The following is a 23,773-nucleotide window of genomic DNA, read 5'->3' on the forward strand; positions in this document are numbered from 1 at the left end:
ACCAAGTCCTGATAACTTTGACGTGGGGATGGGTTTGATGAAATATCCCCGATAACTTTGGTGTGAATAGCATGCAGGCGCGTGTTCTGGCCTTCTGGGGGCTGCCTGAGAAACCTCTGCGCCAGCGTCCGCCACCTGGGGGACGCCGAACTGTTGAAGGGCGAGCCTTGCCATGGCATGCTTCTACGCACGCCCATGAATTTGGGTCTGTATCTTACGGAATTTGTACTGTCAATCCATCGGTACGGTTGCTCGGCATGCCCACGGACCAGGGTGCACTCCGTTCATGGAAGACCAATCTGATTCCACAGGGACACAATCAGCAGCACGGTTGCAGGTGCTGGGATCGGAGGTCATGGCTAGGGTGGCGCATGTGTAGTTGTGTACAATGAAACGGCACGAACAGAGGTGTTCTTATAAAGAGAGGTTCGTGATCAGCGACGATTGGGTGTCTTGTCTTTTCTTGAGCCTTCAGGGGTTCTACGGAGACAGGATGAAGGACGCCTACGAGGTGGAGGTGGACGTCAGATGGACCCAGGTCAGGTGAACTACATGCATACGAGCCGAGGTGGAGGTGGATGTCTACTACATTTCCTTGGCTTGTCCTGAATCATTTTGTGATACTGTGATACTATCTATGTCTGCAAAACTGATTTGGATAAATTTCAGGTTGTTAAATTGTTTATCTGTGTCTCGTCCTCCACCATATTCACCATGCAAAAAAGAGGCAAGTACGTCTTTATATACATGTCTTGACAGTTATTTCTTTTCCTTGGAAATGATTCATGGCAGTAGTTAATTAGCTTTAGTTTTATAAGTTCCTTGTGGATCAAACTCTTGCAGGCTGTTGCGCTACTGCGGGCGGTGATCAATTCAGAGACTGCGCTGACGGATGCATTCAAGGGGAGGTTTATGCAGGACACTAGCTAGTATGGAAGTTTTAAAATAAGAGGGCATATGAAAGGAAATGTATGCATGTCTCCATAGAATACCAGCTTATTTTCTTACTACAACATAGCAGAAAATAGTGGCGCAAGAGTATACAAGACTTACATTAACAAAACTAAACATGTCTAATTAATACCATTCATCAGAGGGCGCTTCCTCTTCACCGCTCTAGCTTGCAGCTCTCGAATCTCATAAGTTTGGATGTAGGTATGGTAGGGTGGTACCCGAGACTTCCATAAAAGGACCTTAAATGTCCCCTCTTGAGGCCTAGCGATTCCATACAAAACATCTACGGCCATTATCTTGGGAACCTCCTCTTCAGAACAGCATGTCTGATTAGTGCCAAGAACAAGAACATCTTCAGTAGTTCTACCCATCCGTCGGAGATACACAGGTCTATTCCCACTGAGAAGTTCACACGGATGCACACCAAGCTTCTGATTTTGTATGCACCTTCTTCGGAATGCCAGAACCTTGCGCCAGAAATCGATGTTAAAGTTGGCTCTCAATACACATGCAGTGATGCTTGCTTCAGCGAGGTTATACATCAATTTTGCTATCTCCATTGCCAAATACACAAGCCTCGGGTGCATCTCGGGATCCGTACTTCCAAACGTAATCACCTTGAAAAAATACCAGAATGCCTCATCAGACAGGTACTTCAGCACTAGAGTCTGTGTTGTTCCCAGCTTTGTGATCTTGTCCAATCGGCTTGTGATAATGATTTTACTACCATTTGTAGTGCTCTGTCGGCAAAGAGAGCAAAGGCCTTCCCACAGATCTTCGTCGAGATCCCCAACTATGTCGACGACGATCAACAATCTCCCATTATTCTCATCTCTCGCTGCACATCTGCCTCGCAAAGCGGCTATATCTTCAGCTCTGAAATTATCATGCCTGAAGAAAATAATCTGGGGGAAACGATCGCGTACTCTTTCGTCTTCGCAGATATGAGCCACAAGAGTGCTCTTTCCAACATTCTCTGGGCCAAGAATTGGGAGGACATCAAAGCTACTAGTACAAGATTGTGTGCACATCAGGAAGTTGATAACTACCTCTGTCTCCCTCTGGCGGGCAAACATGCACTTGTCCAGCAGGAGATGCATGCTGTAAGGCTGACGATGCAGGCGAGGATATGTTGTCAGGAAACTGATCATCTCGCTGGCATCAAGAATCATGGATCTCAAACCGTCGAGGGCCTCCTCAAGCCCTTGTGATCTTTTTTTGCTGCTGCCGCTGGAGACGCAGAACCGTTGTGAATAACAAAATTTGGACACCACCCCAGATTGACTGACAGCCTGAATATTCTCCTCTTCTTGGTACGCTTGGCATCTGAAGGTGTCGAGCACATAGTAGCCTTGGTACATGGCATGCCTCAGCATGCTAAGCTGCCGGAGCATTCCATGGTTTGTGATGTGCCGCCCCATGGCCTCGTCGATGATGACCTCCCCCCTGACTAGAATCCTCTCTAAACCAGCCTCCATGGCCTCCACCGGTGGCTTGGAGTATTTGTTGATGATGGAACTCATGGATCTTGATATGAGTTCACCCATCAACGCAGAGATGAAAATCTCCATTTGTGGGGACTAGGGGGGTTGTATCCTCGGGAATGAATGAACACGGAGCTTGGAAGATGAACAGTTCATGTCTCTGCAAACTCTTTTTATGCTCTACGCCTGCCTCCTCGGTCATTGCTGGTTAGCAAAGTCATGGTTCTCAGTCATTGTTGGTTATCAAAGTCTTGATTCCTGGTCAAAAAAGAAGGAATATATTTGGGACTAGGGCCGGGGGACTTGTATCCTCAGGAATGAACACTGAGCTTGGAAGTTGATGCCTCTACTGGTTAGCAAAGTCAACCTTGCTGGTCAATAGTAAAGAAAATTACCATAGAAAATGCCTGTTCTCCACTCACAAAAATGGCCAGTGCTCCACTCACTAAAATTGGATCGATTCAATACACGGCATCCTTTGTATCTGGTTGCATTTTTTTGTTACTTTATCACATAGACTTGACCGATTCTTAATGGCAGGTACATCACTCAATCTCTTTGGTCATTGTTGATGAGCCATCACCATGCATGTATTTCTTTCTATCAGACAGACTTGACTGAAACGGTGAAACCCAACTGTCGGGTCGTTGTTGAAGCATCACCACATGTTTTCTCTCCATCAAACAGACTGCTTCTGCTCTGGTGCTCCCCTCTTGGATTGAACGCGGAGGGGAGGAATATATGGACGGCTGAGATCTTCCAATATCCTTTTAGAGTGAGGGCACGATCGTCTTTTCAGCGCGTGCGTACGAGCCCTGTACAAGCCCGTGCGGCCCGGTTGGTTCGTACGCTGATTATATAGTCGTATGTTAGAATAAGCCATGCCCAGGTCTGTGGTGACCAGCTGGCGCACGTCCAGGCCAGGTCTGTGGCGACCGGGCGTGTGAGTCTGCGTATGTGAGTCCGTGTGCGTGTGTTGGAGTTTGTTAGCTTACCATGTACGTAGCTGGAGGAGCCGTGTATGCAGTAGCGAGGCTGTTACGATCAGATGGATTGAGCCGCGTCTAGTGCGCCTCGTGCGCGCGACAGAATCGTGCCGCGTCGGGCGTGTTTGTGCGCGCGGCCGGATCGAGCGGCAGAGTGAAGGGCACATTTGAAGCCCATATAAGATTCTCCATTGTGTACTGCTGCCAGTGGGTGAGCCAGTTAGAAGTGGCGGAGCTAAACAAGATTCTCAAATGTGGATGTTTGAGTGAGTCAAATGCTAAAAAAATTCTAATCTAATCAGTCCTAATTTTTTATTCTTCCTGCTTTTAGCCAAGGCTGGGGGGCCACGGCACCTGCAGTAGTGCACGTAGCTTCGCCACTGCGAGTTAGTGCAGAAAGGAAAGATTAAGTCGTACGTGCGGCTAAGCGTTCGAGCGCCAGAAAACTTATGGTGTCTCTTGCCCGTTCTTCTACCTCCGTTTCGCTGAGAGAGTGAGCGAGCTAGCTAGGCCTGCCCTTATTTTTGGTATCAGAGCCACGTTGTGATCCACTATGTCGGTCATTGTCGCTCCCCGTGCCGATGCTCACCGGTGACAACTACACCGTGTGGGCAATCAAGGTGGAGGCGAACCTCGGCGCGCAAGGGATGTGGGAAGCGGTGGTTCCGGTGGAGGACTCGGCTGCAACCATCATCGTCAAGAAGGACAAGCCGGCGAGGGCATACCTCCTCGGAGGGCTCTCCGAGGACATCCTGTTGCAGGTGTCATCGAAGAAGACGGCGGTGGAGCTGTGGGCGAGCCTGAAGACCTGGTTCGTCGGTGCGGACCGAGTCAGGGCGGCCCGGCTAGCAACTCTCCGCGGCGAGTTCGAGCCACTGCGCATGGCGGTGGCGGACACGCTGGATGCGTTTGCCGGCAGGATCGGCGGGATGGCGGCGCGCTACGCGGGACTGGGGTCGACGCTGGACAATGCCGAGATGGTGAAGAAGCCGCTGGACTCGGTGTCGGACCGGCTGTACGGGGCGGTCGCCGGGATCGAGCAGTTCTACGACGTTAGCACCATGGCGTTTGAGGAGGCGCTCGGGAGGCTCAAGACCTTCGAGGAGAGGACGAGGCGGCGCACGCAGGCCGACGCCGAGCGGACGGACGAGCAGCTGATGCTCACGGCGGCTCAATTGGAGGCACGACGGCGTCAGCGCGGCGGTGTCCTCGACCATGACAACGACGACGCCAAGAGCAGTGCGGGAGCGGGCGTAAGAAGGCGGCGTGGGAAGTGCCACTTCGAGCACCGGAAAACTTCTGTTGTCTCCTACTCCTTCTTCTACCTCAGTCCGCTGAGAGAGCGAGCGAGCTAGCTAGGTTTGCCCCTACATTTGGTATACAGAGCCAGGTTGTGATCCACTACGTCGGTCATGTCCATCGTCCCGTATGGCGCCGGAGGGAGCACGTTGTCACTCCCCATGCCGATGCTCATCGGTGACAACTACACCGTGTGGGCGATCAAGGTGGAGGCAAACTTTGAGGACTCGGCTGTAGACGTCATCGCCAAGAAGGACAAGCGGCAAGGGCATACTTCCTTGGAGGGCTCTCCGAGGACATCCTGTTGTAGGTGTCATCGAATAAGACGGCGGCGGAGCTGTGGGGGAGCCTGAAGACCCAGTTCGTCGGTGCGGACCGAGTCAGGGCGGCCCGGCTAGCAACTCTCCGTGGCGAGTTCGAGGGGTTGCGCATGGCGGAGGCGGACATGCTGGATGTGTTCGCCGGCAGGATCGGCGGAATGGCGGGCGCTACGCGGGACTCGGGTCGACGCTGGACAATGCCGAGATGGTGAAGAAGCTGTTGGACTCGGTGCCAGACCGGCTGTATGCGGCGGTCGCCGGGATCGAGCAGTTCTGTGATGTCAGCACCATGGCGTTTGAGGAGGCGCTCGGGAGGCTCAAGACCTTCGAGGAGAGGACGAGGCAGCGCGCGCAGGCCAGCGGCGAGTGGACGGACGAGCCGCTGATGCTCACGGCGGCTCAGTGGGAGGCACGGCGACGTCAGGGCGACGGTGGCCTCGACCACGACAACGACGAGCTTAGAGCAGTGTGGGAGCGGGAGTAAGAAGGCGGCGTGGGAAGTGCCACAACTGCGGCATTCGTGGACACTTCCCTCGTGACTGCCGATAGTCGAAGAAGGAGGACCAAGCGCTCCTAGCCGGTGTCGACGACGAGCCAACGCTCCTATAGGTCACGGCTTAGGAGGGTGACTGTTAGAATAAACCATGCACAGGTCTGTGGTGAGCGGCTGGAGCACCTCCAGGCTAGGTCTGTGGCGACTGGGCGCATGAGTTTGCGTATGTGAGTCCGTGTGCGTGTGTTAGAGTTTGTTAGCTTACCATGTACGTAGCTGGAGGAGCCGTGCATGCAATAGCGAGGCCGTTACGATCAGATGGATCAAGCCGCGTCGAGCGCGACTAGTGCGCCTCGTGCATGCGACCGGATCGTGCCGCGTCGAGCACGTTTGTGCGCGTCGTGCACGCGGACGGATTGAGCGACAGAGTGGAGGGCACGTTTGGAGCGCGTATAAGACTCTCCGTTGTGTACTGCTGCCAATGGGCGAGCCAGTTAGTGAAGAAAGCAAAGATTAAGCCGTACGTGCGACTAAGCGTTCGAGTGTCGGAAAACTTCTGTTTTCTCCTGCTCCTTCTTCTGTCTCTGTCTGCTGAGAGAGCGAGCTAGCTAGCTAGGCCTGCCCCTACATCGTATTCGTATACGCGGGCGTTTTGTTTTCGCCGTGCGCATACAACGGTCGTGGGATAGCACGTGGCGGCCGAAATTGGCAAAAGTGTTCCATCCTACAAGAGGAGGGGAACCACCTCCGGGCGCATCGCCCCCACCACTTTCCTCACTTCGTCTCCCTCGCTCCGTCGCCTCGTCTCCCGCTCCCCCCACTGCATCTTCTCGCTCTCTCCCATCGCATCGTCTCCCTCACCTCCATCTCCTACCTCTTTCCAATGGAGGATGCTCGTCGCGTTGTCGCCGCTGCGGCCGGGGATGTGTTGGAGAAGCCTGGCGCGGTAGAAGCACTGCAGGACATTGACGACATCAAGGGCGGCACGGGACAGGCCGCAACCACTGTCGCTGTTGCGGATCTTGATAAGGAGGTGTTGGAGTAGGAGGTCACGACGTCAAGCGGCGCTGCGCAGGCTGGCGATGAGGAGGTAGTTCCATTTCATGAGACGCTATTTCCTTGTTAGTTCTAATATTTAGAATCTAGGGTTAGATTACTTGGTTTTCTAGATGGTGTTTTGTAGATGGGGTCTTCTCTAGATGGCGTTTCCTGGATGGGGATTTCTCTAGATGGGATTTTTTAGATGGGGGTTTTTAGATGGGGTTTTCTAGATATGATTTTCTAGATGGGGTTTCTTGCATTAGATTTTGTCCTTTAAATTTGTTGTAATTAATTCGTGCGAAAATGCTACAAATATTTCAATGAGATATGGATCTTTGTATTTGAATGCTGCTTCACAGGTAAATGCTTATTAGATTAGTGGTTGAATGCTACAGAGATATATGCTTGTTAGATTTGTGCTTTAATTGTACAAAGATAGGGTTTTGTATGTCATATGCCTAAAAGAAATGCATTAATTTGAAAGGAGAGGAGATAGAATATAGGGATCACCGTACTTGAATGCTTCACAGATAAATGCTTATTAGATTAGTGGTTGAATGATAGAGAGATATATGCTTGTTAGATTTGTGCTTCAAGTGTACATAGATAGGATTTTGTATGTCATATGCCTAAAAGAAATGCATTAATTTTGAAGGAGAGGAGATATAATGTAATTTTGAAGGGATGCATTGATGTACCTATCAATTGAGTAAGATGTCACTTGATTCCTTTATGGTATATCAATTTGTTGTTTAGGTGACTACTGCAATTAAATATGTTACTAGTAGGGGACATATGCATTTATAGTTTACTATCATATTGCACAATGTATTATATTGCTTCAACAAACTTTAAGATGTTATATCTAACTAGTGGCTGAAGTTATCTGTACTTTGTTGGACATGTATTGCATGTGTTGATTACGAGAAGGTAGCATGCTGTTTTTTTGGGTTAATATTAGTTTTTCCTTCTCTTTTGGTAAATTTTGAGTTCTGACTTCTTAGTTGCGATGATGTGCTTGTGTTTGATCTGTCTACCTATGTCTACATGGTCATCGGTCAACCATGCAGTTTTTCGCATGCATGAGGAATGATCTATCTCATGCGTGCCCATTCCACAAAAAAGAATTGTAGAAGTGCTTCTGTTTGGTCCATGAATTTAGGAGAGAATTTTTCGTACCTTAAAATATTTGCTATTTTGTGTAACACTGAAGAAGTAAAACTAGATGTTGCCATGTATGCTATTGTGTGGATGGAATCAAATGAATAGAAGCTGTACAGCCAGCTGACCATAGTTCTTTTAGAAAGATTATGAAACGACAAATTAAATTTGTAACACGCCAGAAAATTGTGGAAAATGTGTTGATAATCATATGTATTTGGCTTGAGTGGCAATATTAGAGTCCTGGCACCACCACTGCATGTAAGGATCTAGAGATTTATGTAAATACTACAGTCTAAGGCAATGCACTATCCCATTGCAGGAGAAGGATCCCGAGGGCAAGAAGAGGGAGCTGGACATGACTGACTTCTATGACCCGTATGATCCACACTTTGACGACGATGAAGTCTATGATGTTTAGCCCTCTTCGTTGAAATTTTGTTTGTTCATTTAGTTCCTTTTACATGTTTTACTATATGAATGCATAATATATTAATATAATTTATTTGTGTGTGCAGTATCACTGTGATGATGATGTGGACAAGGGGAACATCGATTCGTGCATAGCAAAGGAAGTCGAGAAGATCAAAGCCAAGGGATCCTCTCTGTACTACAAGAGGAAGAAGTACGTGTGCCCCCTACTGTACCACAAAGCCAAAGCTCAAAGATGGGCTCTATGAGCACCTTCTCTCAAATGTACGGGATGCATCGAGGAGTTTCGACAACTAAAAGGTCCGAGGACAGCATGCTGCCCTCCTGAAGGCTCTGCAACCCACTAGGCCTACATGATCTTTCTCATCTGAAGTTGCAAGTGCTACTCATCATCAATATATGTGATGATGTTTTACTTTTGTTAATATGCATGGGGTTGTGAACTGTTGGAAACTTGGTCTGCTTTTGTAGTATGTCTCTGAACCTGATGCCCTGTTTAGATGAATTGGATGATATTAATCTAGAAAGATATCTAAATTTCTATCTCGTGGAATTTATTTCTGGTGTATGCTTCCTTCGGATTAGATTACATAATGCATCATCATTTAAAAAAATCATGTGAATCTTGGAGTGAAATATAGAAGTGTAAAAAAGTAGTTGTTAAAAACAAAAAAATGTGTGAATTTTTGTATGAAATGAGTCAAATATAAGACAACATATTATCATACATTCATGAATTTAAAAATACGATAACTAATAAAAGGGAAAATTTGAAAAATAAAAAAGGAAAAAAGAAATCAGTCTTGTAGTTATTTTGCAAAGGAGATGATGTCAATTAATTCCGTAAAAAACGTATAGTCCTGTACAAATAGGGAAATAATTATTTCAGCGTTAACCAAGTTCTACTACAAAACTTGCAGGTTATCGTTAGATAATATTAATGCTCAAAATCGTCAACTTCAACTTAAGAAATGCTAAGCCAACTTTAAAAAAAAAGATACTTGCCTCTAAGAAATTCAAAGTAAAGGAAAGCAAATCAGAACCACATGTACAACTATTCCCTCCGTTTTAAAATCTAAGACCTTTTGGAAATTTTACTATAGACTATATACAAATAAATATAGACATATTTTAAAGTATAGATCCAGTCGTTTTGCTCGGTATGTAGTCCATAGTGAAAGGACTTATATAGTCGTTTTGCTCGGTATATAGTCCATAGTGAAAGGACTTATATTTAGGAATAGAGGGAGTAGTAATCTAGTACTAGTATTGTTTTCCATTAAAGAGAGAGTATTGCATACCGGATATTTTTTTGTTTTGACTTTTGTCCTAACAAATTCCAGAATTGATCTTACATATTTTTTCAAATCTGACCTCTTTTGATGACGTCAACATCCCTGAGGTCTGGTTTGCATGGAAGACGCCAAGCTCCCTGACGTCTGGAACGGGCTGGCATGATCAGCTGACCCGTTAAGTCTCTCACGTGGCTTGGTACCAGACGCCAAGGACCCTTACGTCTGTACCAAATGCCAAGTCTCTTGCCGGTATTCTACACATGCGAATAATATAGAATCAAAAAAATGCATTGATCATTACATGGAATTCTATTAAGACATTATATGAAAGTCGAATTCATTCCACTCTCATTTGAGAGTGCGAATACAAGGAGGTATTTTGTGTTTGGGAAAGTCCGAAAAAAAAGGTATTGAATCGGCCTGAAACTTGGCGTCTGGATGATGTGAAATATATTATAAAAATATATTAGTGTGATCTGCTGGGACCAGACGCCAGGGTCTCTGGCATTTGGTACCGCCCTGGCGTTTGGTACCAGACGTTAGGGTCCTGGACATCTGGTCCAAGACTAGATGTCAGGGTCCCTGGCGTCTGGTCCTTTGCCACGTCAGATATTCAACGGGTCAGTCGGTCATGCCAGACCGTACCAGACGCTAGGGACCTTGTCGTCTCCATGCAAACGAGACGCCAGTGTTGTTGGCGTCATCAGATCGAAACAGGCTTTCGTCCCGCTTTATATATAAAGCAAATAGACCAGAATCCAGACATCATATCCCAACAAAGAAATAAAAAAGAGGGTCCCTTGGGGCAAGAACACAATCCAACCCAAGAAAAGAGAAGAAACAAAAATACCATCACGGGGACAGGCTAAGAAGCATGCGTTGGCGTCATCAAAAGAGGTCAGATTCTATTTTCTTTAAAAGTAAGATCAATTCAGGAATTTGCTAAGACAAAAGATCAAAACAAAAAAATGTCCCCTACATACCCACGGCCATGCTCCGACCCAAACTCGTGGGCGTGCGAAGGCGTGAGAAGCATGCCATGGCAGGAATCAATCATCAGCAGCTTGCTCTCCCTGAGGTTGATGACGCTGTCGCAGAGGCTGGAGAGGCAACCCGACGTCGCGCCTGCTGCGCAGAACTGGACGGCAAATAGCGGGAGCGCGAGGAAGACGAGGAGGACGTCCACGAAGTCGGAGCCGGCGTCGGCAAACAACACTCGCTTCTGCGTCCTGTCCACGACCATCTTGATCTTGATGGTGGCCACCATAGATACAGTCTACCCGCACTACTTGTGATCAGATGGATTCCAAGAGACCAAGGGGTGGTGGGTTAGCAAGCAACGTAACGTGCTTATAAGTACCAGTGGCAATCAGCACGGGGGATGTGTTGTTGCAAAACCTGGCAGGAACGCGATCGACAGATAGGAAACACTTGCTAGATCAAGCGAAAGGAGAGAGACTAGGGTTTTGGAGCTGCTGAACTGTCTGCAGCGTTTTCCTGATGTTCTGTTATTCACGCTCGAAACTGCCTGCCTATTACAAAGGAGAAAACCCACGCCCTCGCAGCCCAGCCTACTGATCGTGCCATCCCACGATGCTACGCTTTGCGGGGGGGGGGGGGGGGGGGACTACGATGCCGTCAATCCCGCGACTTTCATGCCATCCCATGAAGCGGTCTTGCCGGCGATTCTAAAGCCACTAGCTAACTTAACTAAAGAAGAAAAACTACCCTGAAACCATATGTGTACAAGTGCACGCTGACGGCCCGTTTATTCAGCTAACGGTTGATGTAGAGTTGGCAACATGATTATCCTTCAAATCACCCCCTAATCCTGTTGCTCCTTCTTGACAAGGACGATCCCAAGGCGGCACCGGAGCTCTGTGAACTTCGCGCGCCCAAGCGACTTCTTCAGCAAGTCTGCCAGCTGATCCTCGGTCCGAACATGCTTCACTTCCACCTTTCTTTCTTCCACACATTCTCTGATATAGTGATAAGCTACGATCTTCTGCTTCTGTGAACACCAAGTGATGATGCTCGGGCCGAGAAAGAAAACGAGTCCCGAGGTGCTCTTCCTGTCAGTCAGATCGCCCGCATGGTCACTGTCGCTGTATCCTGTCAGTGCAGTACCTCCTCCTGCCTTATAGGTGCACCCGTAGCCGAGAGTCCCCTTAATATACGAGGATCTGCTTGATGATCAACCAATGTTGCTTGCCCGGAGCCTCCATGAACCTACTGGCCACCCCCACAGTGTAAGCTATATCTGGTCGTGTGTTGACCAAATACCTCAAGCTGCCAACGACACTACGGTATCTGGTGGCGTCCACTGCTTCTCCGGTGTTCTTCCTCACTTTCAGACGATTCTCCATTGGTGTGTAGCTAGGGTTGCAGTCCACCATGTCCTCGTCCTCCAGAATCTTGGCCGCATAGCCTGACTGGCATACGGTGATCATGTCAGACTCCTGCTTCACTTAGATCCCGAGGTAGTAGCTGAGCAGCCCGAGATCTGTCATCTGAAACAGTTCCTGGATTTGGGCTTTGAAGCGTGCAATTTCTCCAGCAGTGGTGCCTGTGATGATCAGGTCGTCCACATACACCCCCACCAGCAGGTAATCAGCTTCGTCACCACGCATGTACAGAGCATGGTCGAGTTTGCACCTCTCAAAACCAAGGGACTGCAATGTGAAGTCTAGTTTTGCATTCCATACCCGTGGTGCTTGTCGGAGCCCGTACAGAGCCTTCCGCAGCTTGAGCACCTTGTCAGCATTGCCGTTGTCGATGAAACCCGCCGGTTGATGCACATACACCTCCTCCTCCAACTCCCCGTTGAGGAATGCCGATCGGACGTCCATATGGTGCACACTCCAGCTACGATGTCCAGCCAGCGCAATAAGGATGCGCACTGTCTCCAGTCGAGCTATAGGAGCGAACACCTCGTCGAAGTCGATCCCCTATTTCTGAGCATAGCCCTTTGCCACCAGTCGAGCCTTGTGCTTCACTATGTTCCCTGCCGGGTCTCGTTTCACTTTGTATACCCATTTCAGACCGATCGCACGGTGACCCACCGGGAGTGTGGCGAGATCCCAGGTGTGATTGGACTGGATAGACTCCATTTCCACCTCCATGGCCTTCCTCCAAGCTGGCTCATCTAGGGCCTCATCGACGGATGTTGGTTCTTCTGCAGCTGAGAGGCACAAACCATTGAACTCCAGCGTGCGCGTGGGAGCATGATCAATGAGATACTCCACAGACTTGTACTGCAGCGGCACACCTTCAGAGTCGAAGGATTCGCCGACAGGTGCAGACACCCAACCATCGTCATCGGCGTCAGGTGGGTCGGATGAAGGAGTGTTATCAGCTCTGGCTGGAGCAACCGTGTCGCTGGCTGAACCTGGAGTGTGAGGTGAGTTCTCATACCTGGTTGGTGTGGTTGGTTCCCTCGTCACCGGAGAGAGGGATGCCGTCGATGTTCCTATGGGCAAGGCGTACGTCACCATCACTGGGGCGCCGGTGTCGGTGTACACGACCGTGAACCCCTTTGCTCGAGTGCTCTCCGGGTCATCGCCGTTCACGCTCCAATCCCACTTGCGATCTTCCTCGAAGCGCACATCTCGCGTGATGTGCAGACGCTTAGTCACCGGGTCATAAACCCGGTAGCCTTTTGTCCCTGGTTCGTATCCGACGAAAACGCCAGGGCGCGATCTGTCCGCTAGCTTCGTCACGCCAGGGCCGACGATCTTGATGTGGGCGACGCACCCGAACGTGCACAGGTAGTCCACCGCCGGCTCCTTCCCGCGCCACGCCTCATACGGGGTGATTCCCCGCAAGCTCCTCGTCGGCGACCGGTTGAGAATGTGCACTGCGGTGCGCACGGCCTCACCCCAGAACTTGCACGTCACGTCCATGGCCTTCATGAGACTACGCGCCATCTCCACCACTGACTGGTTTCTCCTCTCCACAACCCCATTCCGCTGTGGGGAATAGGGCGTTGTCGTGTTCCTTTGAATCCCCAGTTCATCACAGTAAGTGTCGAATTCAGTCGACAGAAACTCACCCCCTATGTCGGTGCAGAGAGCGCGCAGCTTCACGTTTCCCTGCAGCTCAGCGTGGGCTTTGATCTTCTTGAAGAAACGAAAAGCTTCGTCTTTGCTCTTTAGTACCTCGAGCCACATGTACCTGCTGTAGTCATCGACAATCAGCAGGAAGTATCTATTCCCGCTTGCTGTTGCTGGCGTGATCGGTCCACAGAGATCACCGTGGACAAGGTCGAGCGGCTTCTCAGCACGATACGTCGTCGCTCGCGGGAATGGGGTGCGGTGCATCTTGCCGATCGTGCACCCCTCGCAGAACTGCTCTGTGTGAGCGAGCTTCGGCATCCCGTGAACCATGTCTTTCGCTCCGAGGTCGTGTACGACACAGAAGTGCAGGTGCCCAAAGCGGGCGTGCCACCTCCATCCCTCATCTGTAGCAGCTGACAGGAGACACACAGGGGTGGCCAAGTTCAGAGCCACGGCGTAAAGCCGGTTGCTCGTCCGCCGCACCCGTGCCAGGAGAAGCTCCTGTCTGTCGTAGAGACAGAGCTCCCCGTTGTGGATCACGAATTTGCAGCCATGTTCGTCTAGCTGCCCGAGGCTCACGATGTTGGTACGCAACTGCGGGATGTAGTAGACATCAGAGAGTGCGCGGTGCTCACCACTGCGGCACGAGAACAGGACTGCGTCGCGCCCCGCAATCTGAACCACGGAGCCGCCCCCGAACCGAACTTTCCCGCGCACAATTTCGTCGACCTCTGTCAGCAGTTCACGGCAGCCGGTCATGTGATTGCTTGCACCGGTGTCGAGGTACCGCTTGTCGTCGTTTGTGGTCGTGGGCACGACGCGCTCCTCATTGAGAAACACTTGCTCACCGCCTCCCTGCAGCGTGTCCTCAATGATCTCACTTTCGGCTGTCTGAACTGCATCTCCTGCCACACACGTAGCGAGCAACAGGGCAGGTTGTTCGATCTCTACCTGGGCAACATTTGCTTGTTGGTCCTGCTGCTCCCGCTCCTCCCTCTCTTTCTTGCGACACTCCTTCACCCAGTGCCCCGGGATGCCGCAGTACCGGCAATTCCCTTTGCGCCTGGGTTGAGCGGGTCCACCGTTCCCGCGGCCACCTCCTTGGCCCCGGCCACCCCCACCTTGAGTGTTTCTGGGTTTGTCGTTGCCGCAACCGTGTCTGTCACCTGGGTTAGAGGAGCCGCCTCCTTGATCTGCCAGCTTGTCGCGGGCGCGCCACTCGTCGGCCGTGAAGAGTAGCTGAGCCCCTGGTGCCGGTGCATCCTCGCGCTCGCGTTCCTCCATGACCAGCAGTCGGCCGTAGAGCTCTTCGAGGGACAGCAGCTTCGTGTCCACCAGAGACTCTATTGCCACCGCCATCTCTCGATATGGTCTCGGTACCGTCCGAAGGACCTTGAGGACGGCCTTGTGCTCATCCACGGGATCTCCGAGCGTTGACAGTTCGTCGATGATCGTCCTCAACCTCATGACGTAGGATTCGATCCCCTCGCCGTCCTTGTACCGGAGCGCTTCATACTCCGAGCGTCGGGTCTGCGCCTTGGCCTCGCGGACGCGCTCCACCCCGATGCGCATCGTCTTCAAGGTGTCCCACGCCTCCTTGGCCGTGGACTTCGCCCCGAGTATGCGCATGAGCTCCGCCGGCACGCCCTTGAGGAAGGCGATCATCGCCCGCCTGTCGTCGCGCTCCGATCCTTGCCCCGTCTCCACCACGCGCCACAGCTCGTCAGCTTGGAGCTGCAGCTTGGTGATCATGGCCCAGTCGGTGTAGTTCGTGCGCGTCAGCATCATCGAGGGGCCGCCACCGCCGCCCCCCCCCCCCCCCCCCGCTGTGTACGACGCGCTCGACGACTCGCACCCCCGACGCCTCATCGGTGGTGAGACGCGCCAGGATCTTCTCCGCCGACGCAGCCGATCCCGTACCCTGATCCTCCTTCAACTGTGCCTGCGATTTCTCGTCACCGCTTCCGGCCATCGCTCCGACAGATCAGATACTGTCGGTACCTGGGATGGATCAATCAACCCCAAGGCTCTGACGTCACTTGTTGTTGCAAAACCTGGCAGGAACGCGATCGACAGAGAGGAATCACTTGCTAGATCGAGCGAAAGGAGAGAGACCAGGGTTTTGGAGCTGCTGAACTGTGTGCAGCGTTTTCCTGATGTTCTGTTATTCAGGCTCGAAACTGCCTGCCTATTACAAAGGAGAAAACCCACGCCCTCCTACTGATCCTGCCATCCCACGATGCTACGCGGGGGGGGGGGGGGGGGGGGGGGGGGGACTACGACGCCGTCAATCCCGCGACTTTCATGCCATCCCATGAAGTGGTCTTGCCCGCGATTCTAAAGCCACTAGCTAACTTAACTGAAGAAGAAAAACTACCCTGAACCGTACGTGTACAAGTGCACGCTGACGGCCCGTTTATTCAGCTAACGGTTGATGCAGAGTTGGCAACGGGATTATCCTTCAGGATGCCCAGCGATTGATTAAGATGTGACGACTTGCATTGGGAATTCGGAGTCGGAGATGTAACGTCGATCGGCTGGGGAACCCGAAGAGGCCGAGGCACGCACAACAACTGCGCGCGTGCACACGGCATCAACCGTTGCAGCGCAGAATCTCTTGGGACTCTACTCTCGACGTACCGTCTCGTATTCCTTTGATTAATCTCTTGCCCTCTAAACTTGCATAAGTTCAGCAAACGGCCGCGATCATTCGCGCCATCGCTGCTACTGCCTCAGCCGGCAATGGCCGCCATCAAGATCAAGCTCGTCGTGGACAGGTCGCGGAAGCGCGTCCTGCTCGCCGATGCCGGCTCCGACTTCGTCGACGCCATCCTCAGCTTCCTCACGCTCCTCCTATCTGCCGTTCAGCTCGCCGCAGGAGCGTCCTCGCCGGGCTGCCTGGCAAACCTCTGCGGCAGTGTCGACCGCCTCCACGACGCCGGACTGCTGATGGTTGACGCCTGCCATGGCACGCTTCACAGGCCAACGCACATGGACGAATTCGGGTCTGCATCATTCTTTTTCTTGGTGTTATACCGATGTGACCAATTTACATCTACTCCCCCGTCCCTAAATATAAGCATTTATAGAGATTGTACTATGGAGTATGGACTACATACGAAGCAAAATGAGTGAGTTTATATTCTAAAATATGTTTTTATATATATGTATGTAGTCCATGATGAAATTTCTAGAAAGGCTCATATTTAAAAACACAGGGAGTAGGATTTCTTCAGATTACAATTGATATTGCTGTCTATCTGTTGCATTTGGTTATATGCATGACAAATTTGTTTTATGCCTGCAGGTGCACTCGTTTAGGCTGCTCAGCGTGTGCTCCGTTTGTGGAAAAGCATGTGACTCCACATAGACACAGCCAGAGTTGCAGGTGCTGGGAGGTAGCCATGGCTAGGCTGATGCATGTCTACAACCAAACACCACGCAAAGAGGTGTTCTGCAACTGGAAAGAACGCTTTATGATCAGCGACGACTTGGTGATCAAACAGGCGTCGACGTGCAACGTGGCGTCTTTTCTAAGCTTAGATGGGATCGGAAACGGCTACGAGGAGGTGGACGTGGACGTTGGATGGGCCGAGGTAAACTAAATTCTTCTGCTGATTCTTGAAAATTTTCAACATACAGTAAAAATACTGGAGTAAGCTGAAGATTGCCCTTGTAGAAGGTGTGTAGTTTACTGAAATGTTTGTGAAGTACTGCTACTTCATATGTAAGTATGTAACCGTGAAGTGATTTTGAGATGATGTTGATGTAGTAGAGTTAAGTGGCACTGGAAAAATTCCGAAAACCGAGCAAACTACAACCCAGACTGAATTTGATATTACTTACCAGCTACCTATTAATTGTTTGCAAAAATATCAGGTGGTTTTCTTGCTGAAGACATGTATCTCTTCCACCACCATATTCACCGACGTGTTTCTCCCGAAAGAAAAAGATCATGTTCGCCTATCCCCGGCAAAAGCTTTGGCAAAAAGATCATTACTCTCAGAGCTCCTACTGACGATTCACAAGCTTCGGCATCATCAAGAAACCAATGATCCTACAGGTTCCGAATCACATCCGCACGTTTTCATCAAGCTTTTCTACGACAGGAAGGACAGGAAGATCATGTATGCAGAGTGCAAGCACGAGTTCGTGGACCTTCTCCTCCTTCCTGACCTACCCGATGGGATGCATCCTCAAGAACCTGGCCGGCACCCGTCATCTGTGCGGCAGTTTCAACAATCTTTACAGCAGCGCCGCCGATCTAGACACTGCTGGATTCTTGATGGGACCCTGCTTCGGCGACATAAAGGCGCTGCTGGATCCGAGCCTTGCCCTGTTGAAGATAGGCTGCTCCTGCAGGGACAATAAAAGAACATGTAATTCATGTAACCCTGAGTTTGCCCGCGATCACACATACGTAGTTGACGACGACCTGCGTATATATCAGGCTTCTGCCGTGTCACTGCTGAAGCACTGGTACAAGAGAGACCTGATGGAGATGGACATTGCTATCAGCAAACAAGAGGCAAGTCTACATATAGTGCATGCACCGGCAGTTGTCTTATTATACTGGTTCGTTCTGAATAATAGTGTGTGTCAATCCATTGCAGGCTGTCACGCTACTGCAAGCGGTGATCAACTCAAAGACCGCGCTGACGGATGCGTTCAAGGGGAGGTTTGTTCAGGAAGCTGCACAACAACTTCCACCTTCGAAAAGAAGAACAGGTTCGCCGCCATCGGTGGAGAAGATGCAGATCTTTGTCAGGATCTTCGCAGGTGAGACCATCACCCTTGACGTCGCAAGCTCCGACACGGTAGCTACTGTCAGGAGTAAGGTCCAGGCGAGGAGGAAGCTAAAGGGCTCTTGTGGGTTAGTGTACGGTGGCAAATGCCTGCAGGATCCATGGACCCTGGCTGATTGTGGCATTCACAGGGAGGCCACAATCCATGCTGAGTTTTTCCACCGTGGTAACTAGCTATAAATCAGTAATTCGTTTCTAGTCTTTCTCCAAATGATTCTTATCAAAACCTAAACAAAATGACCAAACGTGATTGATAACTTGGGTCCATGACCATGTCATCTTGCATCAAGACAGAAAATCCAATCATACTTAGCTGTCACAAACCCACTGGATCACATCATATATATAGCGTGAACTGGAAGTATGTTTCGGAAACAATGAATGACAGAGTCATGACCATACGTACTTGAACTCACCAGGGAGTGTGGCATGAGAAGGATGCCATGGTCATGTTGCACATCAACCTTCTGCAGATCACTAGTCCTGATGGGTTTGTTGGTAGTTGTCACGGTAAGAGAGGTCCGCAAGAAAATGCCTGCTATGCGCTGAACGAGAGAGAGGATGTTTACAAATTCAGAGCATGTATTGGCAAACGGCACGCTATGACCTGTCCATGGTGAGCTTAAACTTGATGTGCCCATAGGTCAGCCTATCTGGTTGAGGCCTTTCGCCAATTTAACATTAAATAGACTGTTCAGAAAAAGTTCAGGCAAATGATGCGATGCAGCTGCAAGAGGTGTCTAAAGCAAAAATGCGCAAGTATCACCATATATGGTAAATAGTGATGTGTGTACATTTTTACTGTCAACCAAATTCAACATGAAGTGGCGAACAAAAATCAGAATCTCTGAAGCTAATGACCTACTTTGGGGAGGAAAAAAAAGCTCATTTGCTAACTCTCAGAGGTAAATGGTTCTTACCGCAGCATTACTAAATTGTAGGTTAACTGCACATTCATATGTATAAATTCTCAGACACTCCGGCGAGAGAAACAAAAAGTTTTCGAACCGCAAATCTTCTGACCTGTTCAACTCGGTCATTAACACTCTGGCCTTGAGAGAAATTCATGTCAGCGGGGGTAAATACACCTGGACTAATAAGCAGACCCATCCTACCTTAGAAAAACTTGACCATATCCTGATGTCTGAGACATGGGAAGACCTATTTTCTTTGGTTTCAGTTAGGAAACTAGTTCGCGAAATCGCTGATCACAACCCCTTGTTACTGTACTCGGGCGAGGAAGGGAGATATACTCCTAAAACTCGTAAATTCCGCTTTGATCTCTCCTGGATCAAAGACGATAAATTCTTACCTACTGTTAACAAGATTTGGACCAGATCAGTGTGATATGTTGATCCCATAGACATCCTGAATATTAAGTTGAAAAGGATAAAATCCTACTTTAAAGGATGGTGTTCAGATAAGATTGGGTGTGATAAGAAAAGAAAGGAGGAACTCAGAGATGAGTTGGCTCTTCTGGAGGATGATGGACCTCTACCACGTGAGCTGTATAACAAGAAGGTGGATGTCAATTTTGAGTTACACGAGTTGTTGGTGAATGAAGAAATTTTCTGGTTGCAGCAATCACATGAGAGGTGGTTGCTTAAGGGGGATTTAAACACTGATTACTATCATAAAATTGCTAACGGGCAGAAGAGGAAAAACACAATTCATTCCCTCAAAGTTGGAGATGTTGTGATTGAGGGTAATGATGAGCTTATTGCCCATGCCACTGATTTCTATAAAGAACTCTTTGGCCCCGCCCTTGGCAAAATGTTCCACTTAGATCCCAACACCTGGTCGGAGGAGGAGAAGTTGAGTGAGGCTGATAATGCAATACTTTGCCATGAGTTCACGGAGTCGGAGGTAAAAAAAACGCCTTGTTTGACATGGCTACTAATAGAGCACCGGGTCCTGATAATATTCCTGTTGAATTTTATCAGATCTGTTGGGAGATAATAAAAGATGACATTATGTCCTTGTTCCACCACTTCCAAAAGGGAACACTCGATGTTAAACGCCTCAATTATGGAGTGATTTCTTTGCTGCCCAAAGTTTTGGGTGCAGATAGGATTCAGCAATTTAGGCCTATTTGCCTTCTTAGATGTCCATACAAATTTATTACTAAAGTGTTGGACCGTCGTGCGGCTGTTGTTTTTGATATCTTGATCAGTTCGACACAAAACACATTCATCAAAGGTAGAAATATCATGGATGGGATCGTAGCCTTACATGAGATACTTAACTATACTCATGTTAAACAAAAGGTTGGCATTGTGGTGAAACTTGACTTTGAGAAAGCCTATGACAAGGTCAATTTGGATTCCCTTTTGGAATGCCACAAGATGAGAGGCTTCAATTAAACATGGTGTGGCTGGATTAAACAGATCTTGTATAATGGTACAGTCAGTATTAAGTTGAATAACTGTGTGGGTCCATACTTCCAAAGTGCCAAAGGGGTGCGGCAGGGTGACCCCCACTCTCCATTCTTATTCAATTTGGCTGCGGAGTGCCTCTCGAAGATGATTAAGAATGCTAATCAAAACAAGCTGCTAGTAGGGCTTGCTTCAGATCTCATCCCTGATGGGATTGCTGTTCTGCAGTATGCAGATGACACGATCATCTGCATAGAACATGATGTGGAGAAGGCAGTTAACCTGTAGTTACTGCTTTATATTCTTGAGATGATGTCGGGACTTAAAGTTAACTATCAGAAAAGTGAAATTTTCACTATAGGGGGTGATAATAATGTGGTGAAAACATATGCTGATCTGTTCAATTGTGATATTGGCAACTTCCCAATCAAGTATCTTGGTATGCGTGTTAGCTATACCACGCTGAAGAATTCTGACTGGGAATTTATAGTGGAGAGATATATGAAATGGTTTGAGGCCTGGATAGGTAATGCTGCTTTTATGGGAGGCAGGCTCACACTCCTTGAATCTGTTATCACTCAGATCTCCATTTACCACATGTTTATGTGGCTCATGAATAAATCATTCATTGAAAAGCTAAATAAACATAGACGGCAAGGTAGCAATAAGAAGAGGAGATATCATTTGGTCAAATGGAGCAGGGTTTGTAGATCCAAAAATAAAGGGGGTCTAGGGGTCAAAGACCTTCGTAAACAGAATATCGGTTTGATAGTTAAATGGTGGTGGAAATTGGAGACGCGGAAGGGGGTCTCGCAAGATATTATCAAAGCTAGATATCTCCGTAATAAGTCTGTGGCTACTGTTGAGCCCAGATTCTCTGATTCACCATGCTGGAAGGCAATTTTAAAGGTCAATGAATACTATTTGGTGGGGAAGAAAATTCTCTGATTCACCATGCTGGAAGGCAATTTTAAAGGTCAAGGAATACTATTTGGTGGGGAAGAAAATTAACATTGAGTCGGGGAATATTGCCACAGTGTGGCAGGATTCAATTAACGGGCTTCCTCCGTTCAAGGAGCAGTTCTCTTTGTTGTTTGATATATGCAATGAACCTGACTGCACTTTGAAGAAATTGTACCCAGTGGATGATAATTCCTTCTTTAGGAGAAGGTTAAATCCGGAGCTTAGCGTTCAATGAAGTGAGATGCATAATACTATCCCTAGAATTACCGTCACTCAGAATAGTGATAGAGTGATGTGGGGTCTGACTAGTGATGGCAAATTCTCTACCAAATCCATGTATAAGTGGTTGGAAAAACCACTTCATGGCTGCCACTATAAGTGGATCTGGAAAGCAAAATTACCTCTAAAAAATAAAATATTCATGTGGAAACTGTCACAAGATGCTATGACTAGGCATGTGATGAAAAGAAATTGGCCCGGGAATCCCACATGCTCCTTTTGTCGCGAAAGGGAATTTTGTCGTGAAAGGGAAACCTCACAACATCTTTTCTTTACCTGCCCTGTTGCTAGGATTATGTGGAGATCTGTGGGGTTACTTTGGGGACTGAATATTGCCACTCCTATTGGCGGTACTTTTCCTCGTGTAATGCTTTCCTGCATGCATGCAGGAGAAAAGTATTACATGGTGGGTCTTGTGGCTGCTTGCTGGGCTATTTGGTTGGCTCGTAATAGTGCTACGTTTGAAAATAAAATGGTCAAAACCCCATTTGAAATTGTATTTTCAATGTGCTCGTTCATATTGTATTGGACAGGGCTTCAACAGGAGGGCGATGGAGGGGAATTACGCTCTGGCGCGGAGATGGTGAGAGCTTACACTATGCAGTTGATGAAGATGTGCGAGGAGTCCACACAAAAGATCACAGGGGAGTGAACCCGAGACTTCAATCTGGTGGTTTTGGGGGTCTCTAGTAGTTTGATGTCTACCCCTGTCTGACTGAACTTGGGTCTGTAATAGATATATTGATGGTGATTTGTGTATTGCTAGAATGGTGCCATGGCATTCGGTTCGACGGTGAGCGAATGTCCCATGGGTCTTCCGGCAATACCTGGAATTCGTCTATCTTTTTCTTACCTGAACTGTTTTCTGAAACTACTGCATTTCCGTTCTTTGCAATGGAAAGGTGTTGTTTGTCCGGCTGAAAAAAAATAATTAAAGATGATAAGCCAGTGAATGTTAGAGCCATGAGTCCATGATAAACCATACACGCCAATTTAAGAAAAAAACAACCAGCTTTCCTAAAAGTCAATCTTTGAATCACTTCTTGAGGTAAATATGGTCGCAGCCAATACTAGTAGCATTGAAGCAAATAAAAAATACATAGCCTGTTAAAAGGAATCGGGCTCGGATTAACGCAGTTGAGTTGCTACGTGCTACTGCTAGTCTGTTATCATCATTGAAAAAAAAAATAGCACGGTATAGCGTATAGAAAATTGTCTCGTTAAATTGATCAGTGTATAACGTCTCGTTAATAGCATGTTAATAGCATATTTTCAGGGACGAAGCTATTTTGTATAGCCCATCATTTTTTTCCTTGGTTGCCATTGATCTTATGAGTTTATGACCCTAAACATAAATGTTAATTAAAAGCAACCAGAATTCCTCAAATTTAGGCCGCAAACCGCTTGCTCATCTAGGGTGATTGAAACATACCGGAAAGACTGAGGGAAATCGAGAGCAACCTGTACAGACCTTAAGAGCCGGGTCATCTCATCTACGCTTTCGGTTTTTTCTTTGAGATTTTTCGCACAAATTTGTGCAGACCTCTTTGTCGAGGACCTATGGACTGCTGGCCTGCTGACTTCTCCATATGGGCCGTTGACGACTGACTAGGCGACTGGGCCCGCCGCTAATGGGCCCATCCTCAGACCTACCGCTGCCCATCGGTAAACCGTCCTCTCCCACCGGCGCGAGAACAACTCCAGCACGGTTCACCAAAACACAAAATAGCCTTGTCTCAAAAAAACAAAAAAAAAAATTGAAGCCATTTAACAGGGACATCGAATAATCACGACAAACCCAAACCACAAAAGACCTCTAAATTGGAACGAA

The 23,773-nt window shown here is 48.6% G+C and overlaps 1 long non-coding RNA gene across 1 annotated transcript; it reads right to left on the reverse strand.

The window, feature by feature from the left end:
* Window positions 1-17,500: 17,500 nt before the first annotated feature.
* Window positions 17,501-22,261, reverse strand: LOC123447409. The gene is made up of 2 exons (XR_006631501.1): window positions 17,956-22,261; window positions 17,501-17,876 (listed from the first exon to the last, which is right to left on the reverse strand). It is a non-coding gene; the product is annotated as an uncharacterized LOC123447409 (long non-coding RNA).
* Window positions 22,262-23,773: the final 1,512 nt, after the last annotated feature.

Source organism: Hordeum vulgare, chromosome 4H (assembly GCF_904849725.1).
Source record: "Hordeum vulgare subsp. vulgare chromosome 4H, MorexV3_pseudomolecules_assembly, whole genome shotgun sequence".
Classification (NCBI taxonomy): Eukaryota; Viridiplantae; Streptophyta; class Magnoliopsida; order Poales; family Poaceae; genus Hordeum; species Hordeum vulgare.